Here is a 26,791-nt window from a genome sequence, read left to right as displayed (position 1 = left end):
AACAAGTATACAGTACATGAAAGTACACAGATCAGATAAATTTAGAATGATTTCCTTTTACTAAAACAAATGGTAAATAACAACAGAAAAATACATATTAAAATACATTTTAACAAAACATAAATTGGGTCATTCAAAATTATAAATCCTTTTGTTTGAGATCACTTTTCAAATCTTTTTTCCGTGGAATCTTAAATTTCTTTAACTTTTCTTGAAATAGAGTGCACTCTTTCAATTGTGGGTGACTGGCACCGCCCTTTTCCCCGTGGAGTATCCGATGAGTCTGTTGAGTTCAGGTTGAATCATGCTGGGATGCTCGCCATCAATAAGACTGGATCCAGAAGTAGTCCTCACTCTACCCTTCAGATCTGACCTGTGTGATTTTTTACAAACAGGACTTTAAAATGTACTCTAACTGAGTTGTTAAATGGTTATATTCGGTAACAATCAACTGCGCAGCATCGCACATATAAACTAGGGTATTAAAGCATGTTGCTAGCTTTCCAAGATATACGTATGATAGCAATGGGAGGTAGAGTGGCAAGCAGCCCCTTTGTGGAGCGCCCAAATGAGCATCTTGTGAGGGGGGACTGTGCCTTGCTCAAGGGCGCCTCGGCAGTGTTCTAGAGGTGAGCTGACACCTCCCACTGTCAGCTCACCTCTGGGTGTTTTTTTGGGCAGGAGCAGGAATCTAACCACCGGTTTCAGAACATTGGACGACCCACTCTACCGCCTGCTCTACCACTGAGACTACTGCCGCCCCATAATGAGCGGCTTATCGTTTCTCTCTGCTTTTAAACCTTTTATTGTTATTGGGTTACACTCACAGGTTTGGTGTGCCCCATATCTAAAAGATGATTAAGGAGTTAATGTTCAAGGATTTACATGCTATAGGTCAATAGCAGTGAGTTCACAGTCTCTTGGTGAAAAACATGACAGCCGTAGACACACTTGAATCTATCTGGAATCCATCTGGAAATTGATTGTTTTTGTTTTTTCTTACATGTAGTGTGTATCTTCAGATATTCACACTGTTTTGATGATATCATGTCGAAATGACACCAAACGTGTCAAAAACTGAACGAACTTCAGTTTTATCAGGGTGGGTTGGTGGTTTCAGGTCACTTCATTTGTCTCATCTTATATCTCCGCTTATATCTCCGCTTCGTCCCCTCCGTCATCATGGGGAACGCAAACTCACAGCTCAGTGTTTTACAGACTACATGAACTTCTGTGTGGACACCGTGGCCCCTCTCAGGACAGTCAGGTGTTACCCCAACAACAAACCCTGGATAACTAAGGAAGTCAAGGCTGTCCTGAACAGGAGCGGGCGTTCAGGAGCATGAACGAGGAGGAGATGAGGAAGGCCCAGCAGGAAGTGAGACTCTGCCTGAGGCAGGCCAAGGTGGCATACAGGAGGAAGCTGGAGAAGCAGCTGGGGAACCATCACCAGACACGGGAAAGGGCACAGCACTATGGAGGGGAATATTGACGGAGCGAATGAACTAAACAGCTTTTTCAATCAGTTCAGCTCCCCCACCACTCCCTGCTCCTCGTCCCAGGCCTCTCCCCACGCTGCAGACCGCTACGCTGATGCTCCCTCCTCCTGTGCGTCTTCTCCTTCCACCCATGCCACTCCTCCTGAGCCCACTCCAAGAGCTGCGAAGCTCAATGGCCCCACCTCAACCACTGGACTTCCAACCTCACCACGACCTCCTGCTCCCACCACGACTGAGACCGTCATCACTGCAGACCTGGTGACGACAACGCTGCGGATGCTCCTACCCTATAAGGTGGCTGGACCGGATAAGGTCTCCCCAAGACTCCTCGGAGCCTGTGCTCCGGAACTAGGGGACCCCCTGCAGCGATTGTTCAACCTCAGTCTGCGGCTGGGGAGGGTCCCATCACTGTGGAAGACCTCCTGCATCATCCCTGTACCCAAGAAAGGACGCCCTACTGAGCTCAACGACCACTGACCGGTCGCTCTTACCAACCACGTAATGAAGCCCCTAGAGCGACTGGTCCTGGAGCTCATGCATGTACAGGTGCAATAGACGCATGTACAGGTGCAATAGACGCTCTCCAGTTCACCGATAAGGGAAAGGTTGGGGTTGACGATGCTGTCTTGTACCTCCTCCACCGTGTGCTCTCCTACCTGGACGCCGGGGGCTGTGCCGTCAGGGTGCTCTTCTTTGACTTTTCGAATGCCTCCAACACCATCCAGCCCCGGCTCCTGCAGGATAAACTGACCTCCATGGCTGTAGACCCCTGCCTCGTGAACTGGATCACGGACTACCTAACGGACAGACCCCAGTACGTCCGTATGGGGGACTGTTTGTCTTCTATGGTGACCAGCAGCACGGGGGCGCCACAGGGGACCGTGCTCTCCCCCATTCTCTTCAACCTCTGCACATCGGACTTCAAGCACAACTCGGATACACAAACACAAACAGAAGTACTCCGATGACACTACGATTGTGGCATGTATCTGGGACGGTGATGAGGGGGAGTACAGGGCATTGGTGGCTGATTTCGTGGAGAGGTGCCAACAGAACCAGCTCCAGCTCAATGTCTCCAAGACGAAGGAGATGGTGCTGGATTTCCAGCAACATCTGTCCTAAGCTCCTTCTCATGTTCTATCAGTCCGTAGTCTCCACTGTGCTGTCATACGCCATTGTGTGTTGGGGTGACGGGGCCAGGAAAAGAGATATGGACCGTCTGAACAGACCCATCCGCAGAGCAGGCTCAGTGGTTGGGGCCGAGCCTGGACTCTGTGGAGACACTTCTGCAGAGCAGAACCATGTCTAAAGTCAGGGCTATCATGAACAACACCAGCCACCCCCTGCACACCACCTTCTCCCAGCAGAGAAGCACCTTCAGCGGCAGACTGCTGTCACACAGCGCCTCCACAGAGAGGCTGAGGTCCTCCTTCGTGCCTCCTTCATACGATGACTCTCTCAGGAGGATCGGGGGGGAGGTGGCAAGGTCAACACGCAGTTGGATGGAGGGGATGGGATGTCTTTCTGTGCTGCAGTGTAGCGGGGCCAAGGTGTTGTGATGTTTTGATATTAGATAGTGACGCCTTATATTTTTGACCATTGTGAGATAGATATTAGATAGAGGGGGGGGCGGCAGTGGCTCAGTGGTAAAGCAGGCGGTAGAGCGGGTCGTCCTATGATTTAAGATCGGCGGTTCGATTCCCGCTCCTGCCCCCCCAAAAATACCCGGAGGTGAGCTGACAGTGGGAGGTGTCAGCTCATCTCCGGAGCACTGCCGAGGCACCCTTGAGCAAGGTGCCATCCCCTTTACAAATTGCTCATTTGAGGCGCACCAAGAAGGAGCTGCCTGCCACTCTACCTCCCCTGCATGCCTACAGGCCCCTTTGTGTGTATGTGTGATACAGGGGCCTGTACTCACTAATATAAATGTATGCATGCGTTTGTAATCAGTAGCTAGAGTGTGCATTCTTAATTTCCCTTCGGGGATCAAACCAGTATATAAAAAAAAAAAATAAAAAATTAGATATTAGATGTTGTGATATTAGATAGTTGTGATAATAGATAGATAGCTTGATAGATAGATAGATAGATAGATAGATAGATGTTGACAAATGTTAGAGAAATGTTAGATGTTGTGATATTAGATAGTGATGCCTTACATTGTAAGAAGGGTGTACCTTACCCACCATGTGGGCCTCCTGCTAATTTTCTGTCTGTGTCTGTCTGTCTGTCTGTCAAAATGTAGTGCTTTTCATCAGTATTTGGCTCTTTTTCTGTTCTGTGTTTAATGTATATTTGCAAAGATATACAAAACTGGACAGAGGAGAAGGCAAATATTGTTGGAAACTTTAAATCAGAATTGTTTTTCCCTTCTCGGGTTGCAATCTCAATCATAAAATACAGTAGAAAGACGTTCCATGTAATCTAGTGCAAAGGTCTGCCAATGTGTAGCAGTCTCTTAAAATTAAATTAAACCCTAATTCAAGCAAAGGGGCGGCACGGTAGTGCAGTGGGTCGCCCGACAGCAAGGCAGTTCCGAGTTTGCCTCCCGCTCTGTGCAGAGTTTTCCCCGTGTCTGCGTGTGTTTTCTCTGGGTTCTCCTTCCTCCCTTCTCCAAAAACATGCACTTCAAGTTAATTGGTCATTCCAAATTACCCGTAGGAGTGTGTGTGTGTGTGTGTGTGTGTGTGTGTGTGTGTGTGTGTGTGTGTGTGTGTGTGTGTGTGTCTGTGTGTGCGTGTTTGTCTTTGTCTCTGCGTTGATCCGCGGTGCACTGGCATCGCGCCCGGAGTTTGTCCCGCGTAAGGCGGGCGCGAAGTTTCTTATTTGTGAAGTTTCTTATTGGCCTATCCCCTTCACCAAGATTCATCAAAATGAAACAAGACGTTTATGTTTACTAGTGGGAACCCGTGGAAATTCCACGATAAAATAATAGTATCAGACTTCATACCAAACATATGAAAACAAATGTATTGGTATTATAAACCAAGCGCACCCAACATAGTCCAAAATCAACGTTATGACGTAATGACTTTGTGTTGGCAAATCATGGATTGCGCTGGGCGGTCATTGCGAAGCCGTAGATGAATGTTAGCAGGCTAACTGGAGGAAGAACGCTAACTAATCGTGAGATTGGGAAAGGAGCTAACTTTAAAGGAAAAGACACCTGTCAAAAGAGCAAGTGGAAAAGAAATTTTAGAGAAGTGATAGTTCTGTTAGTTGACTACATGAACAGAACTGTATGTAGTTACTTAAAGAGCGTTTTTGTCAGATACCCGAGGAGCATTTTGGAAACTACATCGATTGTCCCATTCCAAACAGAAACCATAGCTGGACAGACTGTTCATGCTAGTCAGTTAGTTTCACTCAGAAATCGTTTCCGTTTTCTGTGTTGCACTTGCTGTTTGGACTCTCTGCTCAAAAAGACGATAATTGTTGGAAAAGTTATGACACTCTAAAATCATATTAACTGGGAAGTCCATGTATAGTAATTTCTTCTCCTAACATAGCCGTTGCCTTACGCCATATTGTTCATGTGATTCCTTATGGCAGATGTGCCGTGATTGGTTTGGCACCGTGATTGGTTGAGCGCTTGGTTAACAGGTAGTGGGTGGAGTTGGTGACAGCATGACAGCGTGACACTTGTCAAGTGAGCTTATTCAAATATATAAGTGGGGATAGATCAACATGCTGAAAGAAGCCCTGTTATGCAATGAAAGTTACGATCATTCATACATCTGCCTCTTTTTACAGATACCCTCCACTATTTAATAAGAGACAGGCAAACAAATGAACAAACCAACAATGTTGAATCCATTGCTTCAGAAAAAGGGATCCTCACTGCACCAGCAGCTCCGACTGGTTGTTTGCAGGCCTTGATCTATACCTGATGCCAAGGATATGACGGTGTGTGTGGTGAATGGTCTGTCAAAAAAAGAGAGGTGGAAAATTAAGTTTTAATAAATCTCTCTTACAGTCATCTGTCTATATATTGCGATGAGTAAATGCTACATTCCGAAGAAAGATTTACACTGCTTTGATAATTTAGTGTCTGTTCATGTCAGCTTAACATCATCTAAATCAAACCCATCTAACCCAATATAATTTTGTCACATCAAGAATATTGATGTTTCTGTTCACTGCTCATTAGAATCGACAACACATAGACGATATTCATGTGCAGATACAGTGGCTTGCAAAAGTATTCAGCCCCCTTGAACTCTTCCACATTTTGTCACGTTACGACCACAAATCTAAATATATTTCATTGGAATTTTATGTGAAAGACCAACACAAAGTGGCACACAATTGTGAAGTAGAAAGAAAATTATACATGATTTTTTTTAAAAATGATAAAAATTATATAACTGAAAAGTACAGTGTGAAAAAGTATTCAGCCCCCTTTCTCTGAGTCTAACCAATTGCCTTCAAAAGTTGCCTGATGATTGCTGAATGATCAAACGTTGACGTAATGTCTAAACAGAGTCCACCTGTGTGTAATCTAATCTGAGTACAAATACAGCTATTCTGTGACGGGCTCAGAGGTTTGTTAAGAGAATATTGGGGAGCAAACAGCATCATGATGTCCAAGGAACACACCAGACAGATCAGGGATAAAGTTGTGGAGAAGTTTAAAGCAAGGTTAGGCTATAAAAAGATTTCCTAAGCTTTGAACATCTCACCGAGCACTGTTCAATTCATCATCCGGAGATGGAAATTGTATGGCACAACTGCAAACCTACCAAGACACGGCCGTCCACCTACACTTACAGGCTGAACAAGGAGAGTACTGATCAGAGATGCAGCCAAGAGGCCCATGGTGACTCGACAAACTGCAGAAATCCACAGCTCAAGTGGGGGAAGTCCACAGGACAACTATTAGTCATGCGCTGCACAAATCTGGCCTTTATGGAAGAGTGGCAAGAAGAAAGCCATTGTTAAAAGAAAACCATAAGAAGTCCCGTTTACAGTTTGCCAGAAGCCATATGGGAGACACAGCAAACATGTGGAAGAAGGGCTTTGGTCAGATGAGACCAAAATTGAACTTTTTGGCCTAAATGCAAAACGCTATGTGTGGCGGAAAACTAACACTGCACATCACTCTAAACACACCATCCCCACTGTCAAACATGGTGGTGGCAGCATCATGTTCTGGGGGTGCTTCTCTTCAGCAGGGACCGGGAAGATGGTCAGAGTTGATGGGAAGATGGATGGAGTCAAATACAGGGCAATCTTAGAAGAAAACCTGCTGGAGACTGGGGCGGAGGTTCCCGTTCCAGCAGGACAACGACCCTAAACATAAAGCCAGGGCTACAATGGAATGGTTTAAAAAAAAAACATATACATGTGTTAGAATGGCCCAGTCAAAGTACTGACCTAAATCCAATCAAGAATCTGTGGCCAGATCTGAAAACTGCTGTTCACAAACGCTCTCCATCTAAACTGACTGAGCTTGAGCTGTTTTGCAAGGAAGAATGGGCAAAAATTTCAGTCTTTCGATGTGCAAAGCTGGTAGAGACATACCCCAAAAGACTTGCATTTGTAATTGCGGCAAAAGGTGGTTCCACAAAGTATTGACTCAGGGGGCTGAATACTTTTGCAAACCGTACTTTTCCGTTTTTTATTTGTAAATTTAAAAAAAAAATCAAGTATAATTTTCTTTCTACTTCACAATTGTGTGCCATTTTGTGTTGGTCTTTCACAAAAAATTCCAATAAAATATATTTCTGTTTGCAGTCGTAACGTGACAAAATGTGGAAAAGTTCAAGGGGGCTGAATACTTTTGCAAGCCATTGTAACCTGTTCTCCCTCTCTACAGAGCTTCCTGAATGTTTTTGCTCAGACTGTATCCTTCTCTCTGTACCCTGGTTTACATCTGAATTTAACGATAAAGGCCATTTGGAAAGCAGTGGCGGGCCGTGAATTTCACACCTAGGCCTTCAGTGATGTTTTCCTTAGTCAAACGTGAATAAATACATCCCATAATACTGTAAGCGGCAAATCGAACAAAAACTGGCGCCAGCTCCATTACTTTTATTGTCAATGGCACAGAAGAACCCCACTGTCACACCTTTTGTAGACGTCACACAACTACGTCACAGAACAAAAACCACAAAAATGACCATCATTTATGACACCACAGCTGGAGAAACGAAACAAAGACATACACTAACACACTAGATGTTGCATCACCTCTATCATGTATAAAACGGGCTATTTTCCATCAAGGACACAAGTCTCTTTGTGTATTTCCACTACAATCACACAGCTGCACAAGTGGGCCACATTATTTACACACATTGCAGAAGAACAAGATTTTTTTTTTCATTTTTAGTATATTTGTCATTTTATTTCGTTGTAATTGATTTGATATAAATGAAACTGAATTACAAGAACATTAAATATGAAAACCTAGATAAATTAAATACTGTTATATGAATTTATATCATAAATGTTATATAAATAAATGAAACAGCTGTTCAAACGGCTTATTTAAACACAAAATCCATTCTCCTTTCTTTCCTCAAGAACACTCTGCTAGCTAAAACAGATTAGCTAGTTAAGGTTAGCGAGAACAGCTTACCAGTTCAGGTTAGCTAGAACAGGTTAGCTAGTTCAGGAATTGGACCATCGTCTCATTAGAGCTTCTTTTCAAATGTGCCTCTCAGAGTGGGTATCCAATCACAGGACACGTACATGTCAGGACAGCGTAGACTAGCTAGCAGGTCCCAGAAGGTCAACTTGTGATCTGATTGGCTATCACATCTAAGTACTGTATATGTTCCCATCCACTCACAGCGCAGGTAGACCTGCACTCTAGATTCTGAAGGTCCTCGGCAGATGTCACTCAACTTGGCAACACAAGCTAGCTGATTGGATAAAACATCTAATCTAAAAATAGAACACTGACCCAGTATTGGCCTATGTCATATTATATCCCAATATATAATTATATATTTATGCATATATTTGAATATAGTTATTTAAGGAAAATTCATTCAAATATAATTAACTTTTATCGTAAATATCATCATGATTTCTTATTCAAATGGTCCCTCCAAAACTGATAACTATGTAAGCTTGATTAATTCTAGTGGAGAAATAAAGGTGTTTTGTTATTGATTGGGCCACACAGTAGTGCAGTGGGTAGAGCTGTTGCCTCACAGCAAGAAGGTTCTGGGTTTTATTCCCTGTGGTGCAGCGTTTGTATGTTCTCTCCAGGTTCTACCTCCCACCTCAAAAGACATGCAGCTTCAGTGAATTGGTCTACATCAAATTGTCTGTAGGATAACCAGCTGTAGAAAATGGGGGATCGTTTACTGCTGTTCATGATATTCCTGAGCCACGTGAATCTCTTCTTCCTCATTTCTCAAGCACCACTCACAGTAACATCTTCCTCACCTACTTTAACAAAAAATCAGTTATTCACCAGCAATCAACCTGTACGGGAAATTTAAAATATAAATTTATTAGACTAGCTTCTGGTGACACCACCTGTTTGACCACTACGTATACAGTTTTAAACCTGGTACAGCGTTAAGGGTGGGCCAGAATGCCAGATTTTCTCCGAAGCACTTGTTAAAAATAGATGAACACATCATTGAGTTCTTAAAAAGGGAAAGACATCATTTACTGTTGATACTATCACATTTGAAATCTGGAAAAATCATAAGGACAGATCATCCAGACTTGAAAATCTTGGCACTATATCTGTTTTAAACTATCACCTTTTGCTGAAATCTCTGGTCTTTTGAAATCAACTCAACTCTCCACCTGCTAATAATGTTCCTTTCATTTGGCCAAAGCCTGTCTATAACTCCCTCGACTCCTTGGTTATTACCATCATGCATCTGATCTCTTAATTTTGCTGATGTTCCTTTATCTTGCACAATAGAACCAAAAGCTCAAATTCTTGAGAAAGGCATGCCAATTCCAAATAGAACAAGGCAGTCAGAGACTGCAACATCCCGTGACACCCCTGATTTCACCCCTGATTTAGCCTGACCTACATATTTTTGTGCCTCTGGCTTCCTGAAAATGTTGCTTTTTGTTTAGTGATTATATTTCATCAGGTTTCAGAGATGTGTACCTAAAAAGATATACAGTGTGCCGTTATTCCTCGCGGTTAATGCGTTCCAGGAACCACAAGTGATTAACGAATTCCGCTATAGAGCAACAAACTAGTAATCATATTATTTACGGTAATTCAAACATTTATGAACCCTCCCCGTACTGATATTAAACCACCTTCTATCTGTATTACCTTCTCTCACACTCTTATCGACTGTTTAAAGCACTTTTATGTCTCACGGAAGTCCGAAACTCACAGAATGCAATGCACTTTCGGATGACGTCGGCCAATAGAATGTGCACATGACTGCCTTCCAAAAATGTGTGATGAGTACAAAAGTTGAAATTTGACCTTGACCTAGTTTTCTCAAGGTCAACATCACATTTTCATCCCCTTTGCCGCCCAAGTAATGTGATTTTTCTTTCATCTTTCTATCTGCAACGGTTGTGAAGATATTAGGTTGACGGACAGATGGACACTCAAACACTGACAATTACAGTACATCACCGCTTCGCAAGATGTAAATACATTAGCCCGTCAGATTCTCTCTCACCTTATTGATTATCATCTGTTTGAACTCCCTCATTTAGGTTTTCATCCATTTCAAAGCACAGAGACTTGCTTGATCAAAATCACCTGTGATGTTTTGATGGTCATTTCTGGGTTGTGATCCAACAGCCAATGTAAGGATATTAAATGACATTGCTTAATATCCTTACATGCTCCCATTTCACCTGATCGCACAGTTATGCTAAATTAAAAAATCCTTCCCACTCAGTAGTCATGGTCCTGTCTGTCTTAGTCCCCTTTCTAATTTTATTTTACCCGCTGCATTTTGGTCATACTGTCAGGAAGTTTGGTATCCACTTCCGTTACTATGTGGATGACAACCTCTTTTAATTAACTCCACATCAACCTTTTTACCTACATCATTATTTTCTAATAAGGGCAGCACGGTGGCACAGTGGGTAGCGCTGTCGCCGTACAACAAGGCGGGTCCCGGTTCGAGTCCCGCTCTGTGCGGAGTTTGCATACTCTCCCCGTGTCTGCGTGGGTTCTCTCCGGGTTTTCCGGCTTCCTCCCACCTCCAAAAAACATGCGCTTCTGGTTAATTGGCTGGTCCCAAATTGCCCATAGGAGTGAGTGAGTGTGTGCGTGTTTGTGTGTGTATGTGTAGCTCAGCGGTGCACTGGCATCGCGCCCGGAGTTTCCCCGCCTCAAGCCCTAAGACCAGCTGGGATAGGCTCCAGGTCCCCGTGAGCGGTTAAGAAAATGAATGATGAATGAATGCAACGTTGGCTGTCTAAAAATATCAAACTTAATCCTGTAACAAGGTGCTTCTGGCAGCTGTCTTATTTTAAACAATTTTCACTGAATATTTCCCATGATCTGGTTCCCTCAACCCACAGTTTTAGAGTCTGAGTGTCATCCTGGACTACTCTTTGGTTCAAAACACATGCTATAATGTCACTCATTCTGCAAATGTCCTCCAAATTGGACACCTTAAATCAGTCTACATCTAAGTGTTGTCCTTGTTCTTGATCTGATCACATTGATTACTGTAAGATTCCTCTATGGTTTTCCTCAACCCCCTCCCCCCCTAAATTACATGTAACTCAGAATTGAACTGTTTCTCTGTTTCCCCGTCCACAGAATTTGTTACTCCTGTACTTCAAAAGCTTCATTGACTCCCTGTTACATTCTGCATTGACTTCAAGGTTCTGCTTCTCACTTGAAATGCTCTTAACAATCTGCCACCTCCACATTGCTTAGATCTCCCTCATATCTTTACTCCCTCTCTCTGACTTACATCAGCCTCCTCCATCAGTCTCAATGTAGCTCCTGTCTGCCTGACCAACATGGGGCTTAGAGCCGACAGCTGCTTTGCCCCTCAGCTCTGAAGCTCACTCCCACAAGACATCCATATTATTGACTGCCTTCATGCCTTTAAATACTGATTGTACACTCACCTATGACCATAACCTGTAATCATTTCAAAATTATTATTTTTATTTACTTTAGCCTGCTGCTGTGATTTGCTGTTGACTTTAGCATATTGCTCGTTGTTTGTGTGCTGGTTTTTTTTATAAGGTATCAAAGTACCTTGAAGCCATCCATCATCATAGTCATCACCATCATCATCATCTTCATCCAGTCATTTTGTTTTTTAGACAAAACAAACAAGTGACAAATTGGTTACTTCATCAATATATACAATATTTTCTGCTCAAATCTTTTGGTGCTACTTCCAGCTTTGCTCTTTTTAAGGTAGCGTGCCTTGGCTTGTACTCTACTTGAAAGACTGATTATGTTTGAAGCAATTTTTCAATTGCCAAGTAACAACTTCGCCATCTGTTGTTGCAGGAAATTAAAAACTTTCTCTGTCTGAACTCTGTCTTTTGTTTCAAATCTATATCAAGGTATTGAAAATGTAGTGTAGATAGCTGTTTAAAGCAAGAAATTGGCAATTTAATACTGCTGTAGATAAACACATAGGGTATTCACTGCAACGTTAAATTTTATTATAATGGAATGTAGCAAACAGCACCACAGAAATTAGATTTTAAGATGTCCCTTTTTATTTTTCCCTAAGCCTGTTTGTCTTACCAGCCTTTGTTTTCACTTAAACAGATCTTTTCATGGCAAAATAAATAAATAATTTTGTTGCATTTATCCTCCACACCTTAAAGGCCGGTCAAGGAAAACATTGTCTGACATTAAACTGGTCCCTGGCGCTAAGAAGATTGGGAACCACTGGTGTAAGGGAAACTGCCTAGTGCTCAACACACCTATATATATAAACAGATTTGTTACTGTCACATCATTTCAGGCCAACATTGTCTGAAAGTAAACACACAAGTTGTGTAAAACACACAAAATATTATCACATATCCACATAATCCATCCTATTTTTTAAATACTTTCTGTAAAACAAAAAATGATGCGGATATATAGTCGTCGGGTTGTCTATTCTATGGTTTTGAAGTTGAGTGAATTATTGTCCTTCTATCCATTTTACGTATAAAAACAATATACTGTACTGTAGCTACACCACACCAGGCTCATAGGGTTGGAAGTTATATCATATAGATGAATTGCTTGTATTCCTTTGCACAGTGGTTGGGGAGATCAATGCATTCTGTCATTGTTCCCTCAGGACCCTTTAGAACACAGTTTACTAAAAGAGAATGTTGGGTGGCAGTTGTTAGCAGTCAATGGAGGATAAAATGGCATTCTTTAATGTAGTATTTCTGGACTCTCATGTCTTCACTTCAAATCAAAATCACACTTCACCAGGTCCCAAGACAACTTGGTCCATGAGGACAACTTGTCAATACTGACATAGGACAGGCTTTAAAATGTCATGAACCTTCATAAATGAAACTGCCAGCAAAAACCTATAAATCTAGACCAGCTGCTCTGTTTTCAGTTCAAATCTCTGGAAAAAAAAGCAGCCGCATTAAGTCATTAACGTTTTTCCTCATTCCTTAATCCTCATTTAAGGCAGCATTCTTTTTGAATACATGTTGCGTATGTTGTGTATTGTGATTTTGTTTTATTTTTAAATATGTAATGTATTTTTTATATGTATTGTTTGCATTTGTGTTGAAGTAAAGGTCATGAATGACAATGAATGAGAGGAGTGCGGGTGATATTTTGGGAATGGAGGCAGCCCTCACTGTCTCCATTCATATAATTGCAGAGCAGTGGCATCATACGCCAACAAAGGTGACACCACAGGTGCTTAAGTCTTCCACCATTGTTTTCTTTCTTCCTGCTGTCGTTCTTTTATCTCATCACCTTCAGTCCTCATCTGCATTCATCTTCCCTGTCTGTTCATCTGCACCATTTCGCTCATCACCTCTTTTTTCCATCTCCTGTCAAATGATCTGTGGGACCAGTTTGATCCCCAGACCAACTCCCTCCTCTTCCCCCCGTTGATCTGTCAGTCTCGCTTCATTCCTGATTGTCTTGACTTTTATTGTCTCTCATTTTTAAGCTGACTGCCTTTTTTCCACCTTACATGTCTTTTCTCCTCATTTTACCTTTCTATTTTCCTTTCTTCATCCTGATCCTCTTCCCTTTAATCCAATCTTCCATGGATTTCTCTTTTGTCTACTTCTCATTAATAATCTCTCTGTCTTCTCCTTCTAATTTTCCATCCCTCTTCATCTTCTCCTTCATCATCTGCATATCCATCTGTCTGTGTATGGTATGCTGCTACAGCTCTTCCATCCCTCAATAAAGACAAAAGAAAATTATTTTCTATGTAATATTGTCTGAAAACAATGACATAAGGCAATGTTGGTTTATCACATGACAGTCACTTGTCATCATTCAATTCAAATTTCTTTAAGAAGTTGCCATATGAAACTAATAAACCGTATCTGAAAACTACTTCGGGTTCAAAAACTGTAAATATCCCTTTTTTAAAATAATTTTTTTCTGTGTACAGTCTTTTCTTCCATGACCCTCCCACCTTCATCATAAAACCTAATTTCCCCTCCTGGAACTGTCAAAAAAGTATCACTTTACTCATAACTTTTTCATTTAGTGTCTCTTATTGTTTTTTGCCATTGGCTTGACAGTCTGTCTCTCTATCCTGTCATTTTTTTTCTGCATCACTCTCTTGGCCCCTTTCCCCCTTTTCCCCTCGCTTTTTCTGTTTCCACTCTGTTCCTTTGCCCCCCACTCACATCTCTGTCACTCTGCGGATCTCTCCTACACCCACCACCCCTCCTATCCCACCACCCTTCACACACATACTACCCTTCCCTCATTCATATTCTACCTGCGTTAGTCTCCTTGGAGTTGCCTGAGGAAATCAAATCCACCTTCAAATTCATCTTTTCATTCTTCTTATTCACTCTTCGACTCAAGGTCTTATTCTTTTCTTTATTCTTCTCGTGTTGTGTCGTGGTGTTTGTTTGGGTGAGTAAGTGAGAATAACGGCCTGTGTAGATTTACTTGAGATGGGGTTGTTTATATTGATGGAGAGATGTGAAAAATACTCACATAAACTCTGTTAAGAAACCACAATACACACAATAGGGAGACAAAAAATCAATATCAACACATGGGTACAAAATTGTATTATGCTTTTTGAACTTCTGTGGAAGGCATCTCACTAACAGCAAAAGACATAACAGACAAGGTGAAGGGAAATACAGAAAAAAAAGAACGACAAAAGAGGAAAATCCTGTCTAGTCTCTGTAGAGGACAGTCAAGGATGCTTGCAGTGTTAATGGATATCACAACATTATTTCATTAATTTCCTATTTCCATTAAGAAGGACTGTCACATACTTCCATTGGCAATAAAGAGGCAAAATAAAGCACATGGTGCAGGGAGAGATCGCCTTTTAACCTTCAGTAATGTTTTATACTCCATGTAAACATCATGGTTCTGTTTTTGTACTCTTGGCAAGTCCGTTTTTGTGTTAAGCTTGTTTTCTCCTGCAGGTCAGGCTGTGGCAGAGGGTGTGGCTGGCACCCAGGGGCTGAGGCGCACCAGTTCCTACTCATGCTCATCAGATCTCAAAAGGCCTGGTCCTCTCCTAAGAGGGTTCCTGATAATTCTGTTCTGTGTCAGCAGTGCTACTGTTCCTAGTTGTCACTCAGCTTCCTGTCCTTTTCAGTGCTGGTGGATTTATGTCATTTTTTGCTCTGTTGCTTTTGGTTTTCATTGCTCTCTCGTGTTTTTGGCCTGAGCAATAAAACTGTTGATTTTTACTTTTCGTGTCAGTCTCTACTCTTTGGGGTCCAGACTCGAACAATCCCTAACATTAAATATGTAATAACATATTTAATTATTATCCTATAAGGTGAACAAGTTACACCAGCTAAATATTTGCCTTTCATATTTATTAATATGTGGATAAATCTGAAAATGACTAATTTTTTTTACTGTCAAGGAACACAAAACTTATAAAATAATGAAGTAAACCTGCTCAGATATGGTAGGACTAGATGCTGATGAGGCAGAACCAAGATTTCAATCTGCATCTGAATTCAGTTGACAGGTCGTGCGCATGAGATTAGATCATCTTGTATTAAGTCAAGTCCATTTTATTCATAAAGCTCCAAATGGCTAAAGATGTTATCTCAATGTGTATTCAGAGATGAGCTTGTCTAGACCGACTGTTTATTCTAACAATTTATCTCTAACAATCTCCAATGAGCAAGAAAAGCAATGAAGAAAACCTGCCTGTTAACAGGCAGAAACCTTGAGTAGGACCAAGACTCTGCTTTGACCTGCTGCTGTGACTGAAATAAAAAGGTAAAGATGGGGAGATGGGGATTGAGAGAAGGAGAGAGAGAAGATGTATGTGTTGAGAGAGAATGATAGACAGAAAGAGAGAGGGAGGGGCATTATGAAGAGAAACTGGAGGAGTGAAGAATAAGAACACAGACATACGCAACCACAATACCAGCTACTATATTTAGTGTTGGGTTTATAATTAATGCATCTTTAATTATGTCAGTGCAGTTAACATCTTTATGAAATTTTAACTGCAATGGAATAGACAGGTTTTTTCTTTTTTTCATATTTCACCAGCTGAGCAGAGGCTGTGCTCCATCATACCCCCCACCCCCCACCACGTGTCTGACAGGGCGGTGGGTCTCATGGTGAGCGCTGACCTTTCTCCTGAAGGAGAGAGAGGCAGAGAGGCAGTACACGTAGCCAGGAAGGTAGTGATGTGTGTGAACGAGCGAATAATAATTTACCACAGTAGAAAGATAAGTGTTTGTGTGCATCAGATGATAATGTGCATGCATGTACACGGTGTGAAGTGTGTTGTGTGTCTGTGTGTGCCTCTGTTTTCAAACACATGTGTGAAGGTGATTGTGTGTCAATGTATTTATGTCTGTTGTGAGATTCTCGTGGTAAAATGTGTTAGTGAGAAAGACAACAGGGGGAGTGATTGATTGTATGTGTGTGTGCACAGTATATGTACATGGCTTTGTGTGTATGTGTGCGTGCGTGTGTGTGTGTGTGTGTGTGTGTGTGTGTGTATGTGTGATTAACTGATGGTAAATAGATATTTACAGTGCTGTGTCTTTATGTGGTAACCATGACGACATCACACTGGGAAGGGCTGTCTCTGTCCATGCATTATGACATCAATGTTCAAGCTATAAAAACACACACACACATACGCATGCACACACGCATGTACGCACGCACACACACACACACACACACACACACACACACCCAGATCTTGCATTTACATAAAAAAACACAAGCTGCAGGTGTGCAACACTCCAGCTTGAAGAGGTGAAACATTCAGAGCTCTTAACCACATACACAAGACACACACACACACACACTCACACACACACACACACACACACACACACACACACACACACACACACACACACACACACACACACACACACACAGATGCATGCACACAAAAGTGGAGCGGGAAGAAAACCTGTTAACACTGAGAGCGAAGCGTGCAGGTCTTTGATGTGCTGTGGGAAAAACATTGAGAGTGGTAATACACTGTGTGCATATGCCTACCTTTCTTTAAAATACATTTTTGTTGGACCCGTTCACCAACTACAAATTCACTGATTTTTATCAATTAAAGAGAATGTGCACATATTTTCTGCATCATAATATATCACTGACACCGCACATTTTAACATAACACATAACATAACATGAATTTTATTTGTCAACAGTGCTGAAATTTGTTTTGCGACCCAGCAGCCGCTTTATGCAACAGAGAAGAACATATATCACACACATATCACACACATTGACATGACACATATTGACAACATGGAAACATACCAGTTGAGAGCACTTGTCCCCCACTCAGCCTATCTCCGGTTTTTCTCCTGGTAGAGCATTAAAGTGGACTGATGGACAAAGGACTTTTCATTTTCATCATTTGAACACACACAAAAAAAGAAAAAAGGTGCTGTTAAATGTTCTTTCAATCGTTTGAAAGAACATTTAAGTGCCCCTTTTCTTCTGCTGTCGTGGATCGCGGGGTACTGCAGCCTATTCCAGCTGACTGGGGGTGTGAGGCAGGGTACACTCCGGGGACAATCCCAGTGTACCGTAGAGCCACATGCAGACAGACACTCACGCATGAAGCCGGCCAATTAACCAACCTGAAGTGCATGTTTTTGGAGGTGGGAGGAAGCCAGAGAACCCACGCAGACACGGGGAGAACATGCAAACTCTGCACAGAGCGGGACACAAACCCGGAACTGCATTGCTGTGTGATGACAGCGCTACCCACTGTGTCACCATGCCACCTGCTGTTAAATGTTGAATTAGTTATTTCTTAATATTTTATGTAATTATTTATTCATTTTCAAGTCATATTAGGACAGCACAGTGGTACAGTGGGTAGCACTGATGCCTCAACGCAAATCTACCTGGAGCCTTTCTGTGCAGTTTGTATGTTCTCCTTGTGCCTGATTGGGTTCTCCAGCTTCCTCCCACTCCAAAAACACACAAGTAAATGAATTTATTGCTGTAAATTGTCCATGGATGTGAGTGTGAGCATGAGTGGGTGTGTTTTTCTGTGTGGCCCTGCGATAAATTGGTGACTTGTCCAGGGTATACTCTGCCTCTTGTCCGATGCCATCTGGGATAGACTCCCAGCATAAACCCATGGCCCGTATTCATGGGATTGAAGATGAGACGTTTACTATCGTCTGATTGAATAAATAAGACACATTAAGTCTTCAGTACAGGAATTTTGACTGCCTCATCAGATTTTAGAATTCCACACACACATCGTTGAGAGGACATCATACTCCTTGCTGTAGACTGCTCAGTCACCACAGCTTCACCCGTTCTCTAAAAACTAACTTTGCTGTATGATGTAATACAACACAGAAATTCAGTAAGACTGAATCCTTATTGATGGTATGTGTAAAAAATACTGGATCAGCAGAATCCCTTTTCAGTAGAATAACTAACATTCACATCCCCAGAGCCAGTTGATGTCAATCATCTGAATATAAAGGACAATTATCATGACATATTTCATAATAGACACCTGGCAATACATGGTCATTACTGCAGGTCCAACAGCTCCAAACACACAGGTATTCAGATGATCAGAAACCTAGAAAGACAAGGAAATGAGCTGAGAGAAAGTGCACCTGAAATGTAGGGAAAATTCCTTGTGCTTCATAACAATAGGAAGTATCAAAGGTCAAAGAGACAGTTGTTGAAATTTTTTATCATCCCCTTCTCATGAATACATTTGGGTAAGAAAAGAGTTTGATCCTGATCAATTAACTGATCAAATGACTGATCAGCTGAATCTCTGCCTCCTGATCTCAGGAGATGATTTGGAACAAGATTGTGACAAATAGGAATACTTGGACATAAAATAAGATTTAAAATGAAGTAAGCTGCAATTATCCAGTAATGTCAGTTCAACAGCAACACCGACAGTGACAGTTTTGCCATCAGTAGCAAAAGTCTGGAGTCAGATGTTGGATTCAGGGAGGAATCCGTCACACAAGAGACTGATGAAGAGTTTCTAGACCAACAGTTTTCCTAATGAACCAGAAAGTGAAGCAGCAGCAGCGCATGAGTGTTGTAAATGAGAGGAGGTGCAGCTCGCACCTTGAAAACAAACGTCCTCCTCCATGCTATCAGTCTTACCGTACGCTGTTCATTCCATTTATTGTTAAAGCAGCTGGAAACATTTTCACAGCATCTAGTAGGACATCACCGATTGAATTAGAGGAAGATATAGCAGCCTTAGCATAAAAACAAATGCAACACATGATGTTTAGATACCAATTATCAAAAATGTTCCCTTGTTGTGCTGCGAATGTCTCAGATTGATAATCCAAGGGTTTAAAATAATCTGTAGGGGACTTATTCCCCTGATGATACTGAGGTAAAGACAAATACTATCCATCACATTTGTCACTGTGTGTGTGTGTGTGTGTGTGTGTGCGTGCGTGTGTGTGTGTGTGTGTGTGTGTGTGTGTGTGTGTGTGTGTGTGTGTGTGTGTGTGTGTGTGTGTGTGTGTGTGTGTGTGTGTGTGTGTGTGTGTGTGTGTGTGTGACAAATACTGCAGGTGTGTGGGTGGTGGAGGCAAAGATTGGACAGAGAGAGAATGGGAAAGTGAAGGAGAGAGACAGTGAATCATTCCCTGAACAGACCACCTCGACAGCGTGATATCAGATGCATTATTTGATGATTGGATCGCTGGCTACAAAAGCTGATAGATCTCCGCTTGAAATTGATTTCTGTCTGGATGTGACTCTCTCTCTCTCACACACACACACACACACACACACACACACACACACACACACACACACACACACACACACACACACACACACACACACACACACACACACACACACACACACAGACTACGAGACAGAAAGCCAAGGGAAACTAATTACCAGTTCACAGGGTGTCTGAGAAACCTAGACCTCACTGAAAACACCTGAAGGACTTACAGGCTGGTAACTATAGACAAAAAAAATTGTGAATTTAATGTTCTATTATTTGACTGAGAATGTGTGTGTGGGCTGGTATTTTGGAAGGTATGATTATTTGATTGCCTTCAGGGTCACTTTTTGTCATTCTTTGGGTCATTTTTATTAAAATATGAAAAATATTTCGATGGAACATTGGTGAGTGAACACTGAGTTTTTCAAATTACAATTTAAATCTGTACCTCATTCTGTGAACATTGTCCACAACTGACGGGTGAAAGTGTCCTTTGCCTGAATGCTGGTGGGGCGGACCTTCTTGGTGAGATAAACTTCGTATGGGAGCAGAATACTTGGGTGTTCATATCTTTTGTCATATCGAGGCCATAAAAGTCAAACTATTAACAACATTTAAAGGTTCAGTATATTGAATTTAGTAAAGTTCAGGATTGAACACCCACTTCCACCCGTCCCCTACATGAGCATGGTGACTGGTAAAAGCCCATGTTGGCTTCATATGGTTTGTATTTAGGGTTATGCCAACATAACCCTAAATACATAAACTGCACCAAAAACCAAGACCTGCCATGGTTATCAACAACAGCCTCACATGGAATGTCTCTCTGGAGATTCGCAATTGCAGTCATTTCAGAGGTACTCAGTCCACTAACATCTCTAAACCCTGTGAAGTGTTGAAAACAGGATGATGATCAGAATGTTATCCTGTAAGATGCTGCTGTGACTCACACAGAAATCTTTAAGTAGTTGTTCACTACCGTCAAATAATGTCTGTCTGTCTGAAAATGAAGGGCTAGGCTGTGACATTTTGACATTTTATTCATGTGATCTAAAATGGATATTCGGCCATAATTTAGTGTGGACAATCAAAAGCCGTTGTAGAAAAAAAAAACTTCATTGCAGGGCTGTTGTCTGTGTGTAACAAGGCTTTATTCTTGTGACAGACGCAATGCATGATGGTTGCAGCTGAATTCAATTTCAGGCAAAAGAAGCGAAAGGGACGAGTAGCGTGAAGTCTGAACTTGAGAAGGTTCACCTTCTGCTACATGTCTGCATCTGCTCCAGTACAGGAGGAACATCAGCAGTTGTGGTGATGTTGTTACCGGTACATGTGTGAGTGTGAGGTAGGGGGGGGGTTGCCCCTCTGTCAGAACTCTTCTGTCACACTGGCTAATGATCAAAGGCCTCCCCAGGACCCCCCACCGCACACACTCACAGTCAACCAGCCAACTGGACAGGAATTGCTCAGCCATGCAGTCTACCCTCCACACGGCTCACACAGGATCTCACACACACACACATTTTCACACATATGTGCACACTATTCCTGTCCTGTTTCGTGTCCTTTATATCCCGGTTTCTTATTCTTTCCCTTTCTTTCACATCATGCTGTGTGTTTCTCCGCTGTCTCCACTCCCACAGGTTCCAGTTAAAAGTTCTGTTTATCGCCACCTGTCGTCTCCCTTTCTCCTCCTGCTGGCTAACTCCTTGTCTTTTTGTTTAACCTCTCATGGCTTTTCTTTTCTTATCTACTCATCTTATTCTCAGGCTTGTGACTTTTAATGACTTTTATCATTATCAGCATGATAGCATACACCTTTAACAGATCAATCCAAAGGTTTCTTCTGAGGGGATACTGCTGTTCCAGACAAGTTTGCTTCACAAACATTGCCCATATATTTTCAGCTCTGATGTGTACCTCAGCTGAAACATTCATGCAAATGTGTCTGTAATTATTTGAGTTAAATGGTTGCAGTCAGGGCCTCGTGTTCATCAAGACAGTGGATTGTGGAGTGTGGATCCAGCACTGAATCGAGATCTAGTACAAAATTTAATGGGTCCTCCTTCAAAAAACTCTCCACCAGGTTCATGGTAATCAATAAAGAGAATAAACCGATTGTATGAATGCAAAAATTGTAAAAATATATTAAGATAGTTAATTATGATAGAAATAAATTAATCAAATTGATCATGTAACGTTAGCATAACCGTCTCTAGGAAATTATTAGGATGCTAACCCTTGATAGGGGACTCACTGAAATACTTTAAAATTCAAAAGTTCAAGCTTAAATTGTTATTAGAGGACAAAACAAAAATTTATTTATATTTGAATATTTTCACAAATTGTCAATGTGAAAAAAACAACAACCCTTTTTTCTGTGACACAGGGGTTAGAGTTTTAGTTAGGGTTAGTTCTCCAAAGCTGAATTATTTTTTGAGTTTGTAGCAACACAATTTGAAAACCGCTCCATCCTTGACCATCTAAAAACTTCAACAATGTCAGCAATGAAAGAAGAAACACACATTTGGTCAGTTAAATACACATTTACAATCCAAACAGTGGGCAGCACAGTGCTGCAGTGGGTAGCATGACTGCCTCACAGCAAGAAGGTCCTAGGATCGATCCCACCTGGGAATTGAACCTGTGGAGTTTGTATGTCTGTGTGGGTTCTTCTGGAAACATGTAACTTAGGTGACTTGGACACACACTAAATTGTCTGTAGATGTGAATGTGAGCATGAATGTCTGTCAATGTGTGGCCCTGCAATGATCTGGCATCTCATCCAGAGTGTACCCTGCGCCTTGCCCATAGCCAGTTGGGACAGGCTGCAGCATAACCCGCAAACAATATTTTGAATCGTAAACATCTCGTCTTCAAGAGGATGAATGAATGGATACGAGCAGTAAGCACAGCTATACATTAAAGTGACGCTTGATAGAGTCTTCAAACCTGGACTGTCATCACTTTTTCCAAAAGAAACAAATTGTAGGAAGGCCCACATTTTGTAATAGATCATTCTGTGGTAAAAAAGACAAATTCAGAATTTTATAAATAAACAGAAAAAAATCCAATTTATTCAAGGTGGATTTCCAGCCCTGCTATACACCAATAATCAAATGGTTTTCATCATACACTCTACAAGATGTTCCTTGCTCATTTCTTATCACACAAGATGCTGGTACTCAAGGCAGTGATGAACACATTCACCGCCTCATGTGATTTCTGGAGAGGCAGAAACAAAATGATGTAGCGTTCAGCCTACTTTACAGTTAGAAAAGAACGAACCACCAGACACCAGTGTGGACGAAGACGTGGTTGGAAAGACACAACTGAACAGGCTGTCCCTCCTTTTAGGAGAACTTGGAGGCCAGATTTTTAATTTATCCTAATTTCAACAGTAGTATGCTGGTTAATGTATGGCTGGAATGTTCTACTGCTGTTTTGCCGAACCATCACCTGCTGCAGCATGAGTCACTGGCTAATGTAGTCCTGCTTGGAAATTACTGTTGTAATCATGCAGATTCAATACTGAAATACTGGACTTGTTTTGAACATCAGCGCAGCTCCGAATTGTCCAAGAGCAGATTGTGAAGTGTGAGACTGGATCTGTAAACAGCGAACAGTGCCAGATTATCTTGGCAGAACATCAGAACTGATCAAAGTTACAAAACTAGTTTTTTCTCTGATTGCTGGGTGGCATAAATCGGCCCAATTCTCACGGAGTGTATTTGACTCATTTAGGAAGTATGTGGATGAAAGATCACCAGAGCAGCAGAGAAGCTGACTTACCTGGAGCGCTCTCACCTTGATTGTCGACATTATTCTTGAGCCTGTACATTTGCTTCCCTTCCTTCTTCTGCCTCCCTCTATGTTTTCACTGAAGCTTTTTTTTTTTAAAGCCTTAATCTGATTTCATTTTGTTTTTGCTTTTTGGTGCCTCTGCGTGTGTCCCAGCTTACAGATGGTCTTCAAAGGATGATATTGGCCTCACTTTTACCAAAAAAATATTAGCATTGCTTAATTATCAGTTCCTGACAACTTCAAAAGCTCACTATGGGGACCCTTGTTTTTCTCAGGGTTATATTGTAATTTCTCAACAGGTTACGGCTCTGAATGAAAACTTGCATGCTGTTGAACTGACCCTGTCATTACTGGAGTCAATGAAGTCCTCCGTCTCCTCATCAGGATCCACCAATTCATATTACATCCATTTCATTTTAAAGAAGAGCGTACATCTCACCTTCCTCTGAATGCGTACGCCATCCTTCAGGCCATGCGACAACCCACAGAGTAGCGAGAAAAGAAATGGAGCAGTGAGACGCAACAACCCAGCACGAAACTGGAAGCAAACCCACACACACAGAGACACACATCTGCACTGAAGCTCAAAACTCACCAGGAAGCCCCATTTGTTTTCTAAATCGTCGCTACCATAGAGGCTTTTCTGCTTCACTCATCACTGGTTATTCCCCACATCTCCAAAGTGCAGGGATATAGCGAAGTTAAAACTGTTTACAATATTTTTGAACTCTTAAACTGTTGGCCCTTTGACCACTAGGCCTATTTCTGTCTTTACACTGCACAGACAGAAATTGGCCTACAATAGGTTTGAATATTTTAACATAAAGGTTGTGGCCAACTCTGTGGAAGTAAATTAAACTGTTCAAATTGTTCACATGGAGAGATCCTGAGGTATTGAAAATCACATTATATTGGTTGCCAGTGCAACAGCATATAACAGCAGATACAGTAGTTATTAGATCATTAATAACCATTTTGCTGTACATCAGCAGTATTCTGCTGATGTACAGCAAAGTAAACACAATGCATGAATATCTCAATGATTATTTCTCTGAATAGAAACTTTTCATGACAATTGAAGCCTGCTGAACTGAGTTTGGTGATTCACAAGGAAACAGAAACAAATAAAAATCAATTTAATCATAGCTCCAAAAAAATGTTTTCCTCGTAACAGTAAAATGGGGATTAAAGGGACAGGAAATTCAAAATGAAATAGTTGTGTATTTGAAGAACATAATTAAAGTTAAGTTTTGGTGGCATTTTAATTTTTTTATGATCAATGGGGACTTGGAAAAACAAAATATATCATAAGTTATGGTGCAAATCATGACAGCGGAAGTGACGCACTAGTAGATATTATGGTGAATTCATAACAGCGCTGTTATCTCAATACTAGCAGAAACCCATGGAAATTCCAAGATAAAACAATAATATCAGACTCCATACCAAACATATGAAAACAAATGTATTGGTATTACAAACCCATTATAGAGTTCTCCCACAAGCAGGCAGCGCATCCCGGTTTGACCCAGAAACATCGTCGGTGTCTTTGTTGAGGAACGTGAATAAATGAATGAATAAAATAAATAAATATATAAACTTTATGACTGATAAAGAGAGAACCAAACAAACAAATATCCAACTGTCAAGCATGTTTATCAACGTGTCTTTGACGTGGAGCTGTTATATGTCAGAAAATAGCCAGTTTTAACTCCGTCAATTCTGTGTGTATATGAAGACACGGGTCACACACACTAACATCACAGCGGTTTTCGTTGCAAGGAGACGCCCCCCGGATAGAAAAAAGTTTTGGTTACAGCGTTCACACGACACGGCAGACCCGGCGTTTACAAAACACTTCACTTTGGCCAGCGTGTTTGTCCTGGATATCTTCGTTGTCTTACGTCATATTGTTCATGTGATTCCTTCTCACAGATATGCCATGATTGGTTGGGCATTAGTGGGTGGAGTAAAAACAGGACATCGTGAGATTTTCAAGCGCACTTATTCAAATATGTAGGTGGGGAGACGTCTTGTATTTACGAATGTAGAAGAAGAAGAAGAAGAAGAAGAAGTACACTTTATTAATCCCTGCAGGGAAATTACATAGTCACTCAGGTATATTTTTTTAAATGTACTTTGTGTTAGTTTTTTTAATGGCAATCAGTGTATACACAGGCCCCGTGAAACACAGCACACAGGGGGGCCTGTAAGTATGCAGTTAGCAGTTAGTACACACATCAAACATCACACATAGGGAGGCAGAGTGACAGGCAGCGGCTTCAGGAACGCGCCCCAATTGAGCAGCTTGTAGGGGGGACGGTGCCTTGCTCAAGGGCACCTGTATAAGGATCAGGGCCTGACATGCTGTTTTTGTATGTTTTATTTCAGTTTCACAGATCTTCTTAGTGAAATGACCTGTCTAACACTTTTGATATTGTTTGCTTTTCACGAGTGTCATAATCGCCTGATAATCTGGTCATAAAAACATTCATGCAATAACCCAAGAAGCTCCAGACGTGAATTAATTATCCACTACACCTAAGGAATTCTGAATAAGTACTATGGGTTGTCTGAAAATGATCTTACCTTCAAAATCATCTCGGGTTAAGTGCTCATGGCAGATTCTTGGACCTTTGGTCATTTTGACCCTGTTTATCCTTGCTTTCCACTGCTCTTCAATCTTTCCAGAAGATATTTTGAAGAAAGAAAGGTTCCTATCTTTGTGTCTAACTCTTGAGGTGTTGGAACAACCATTCACCTCACAGGTAACCATGACTTTATCGGATTTATTGCTTCAGTGATCCTACTGTGTTGTAATGGCCGCCCTGACTGATGAAGCGACGGGTGTCGCCAATGACGTATGACCCCAAGTGACCCCTGCTGGAGAGCCCGACACGGAAGCTAATGCAGCGCATATTTTAAGGTGTCCTGACCACAGGGATGATGCCAGACATCAGGAGTTGTTGTTTTATTCATTAATTCATAATGATAAACAAAAAGTATATCACTTCAAAATGAGTTTCCTATACCTTTCATGCTTGGAGGTCAAAGACTTTGCTTCTCTTCAAAATGACTTGTTAGGTATTATGATCTTTAGATGGGATCAGACTTATGTCTGACTTTATTATGTGAAATATAGTTGTTCTGCAGTTTTCTTTGCCACTTGAATTG

At 41.6% G+C, this 26,791-nt stretch overlaps 1 long non-coding RNA gene across 1 annotated transcript; it reads right to left on the bottom strand.

The window, feature by feature from the left end:
* Positions 1-241: 241 nt before the first annotated feature.
* LOC137603531 (uncharacterized) lies at positions 242-24,099 on the bottom strand. The gene is made up of 3 exons (XR_011037294.1): positions 24,057-24,099; positions 5,299-5,423; positions 242-373 (listed from the first exon to the last, which is right to left on the bottom strand). It is a non-coding gene; the product is annotated as an uncharacterized lncRNA (long non-coding RNA).
* Positions 24,100-26,791: the final 2,692 nt, after the last annotated feature.

The sequence above is a fragment of the Antennarius striatus genome, chromosome 2 (assembly GCF_040054535.1).
Source record: "Antennarius striatus isolate MH-2024 chromosome 2, ASM4005453v1, whole genome shotgun sequence".
In the NCBI taxonomy this organism is placed as follows: Eukaryota; Metazoa; Chordata; class Actinopteri; order Lophiiformes; family Antennariidae; genus Antennarius; species Antennarius striatus.
The sequence above is the reverse complement of the archived record's forward strand: the minus strand, read 5'-3'. Positions and strand labels throughout refer to the sequence as shown.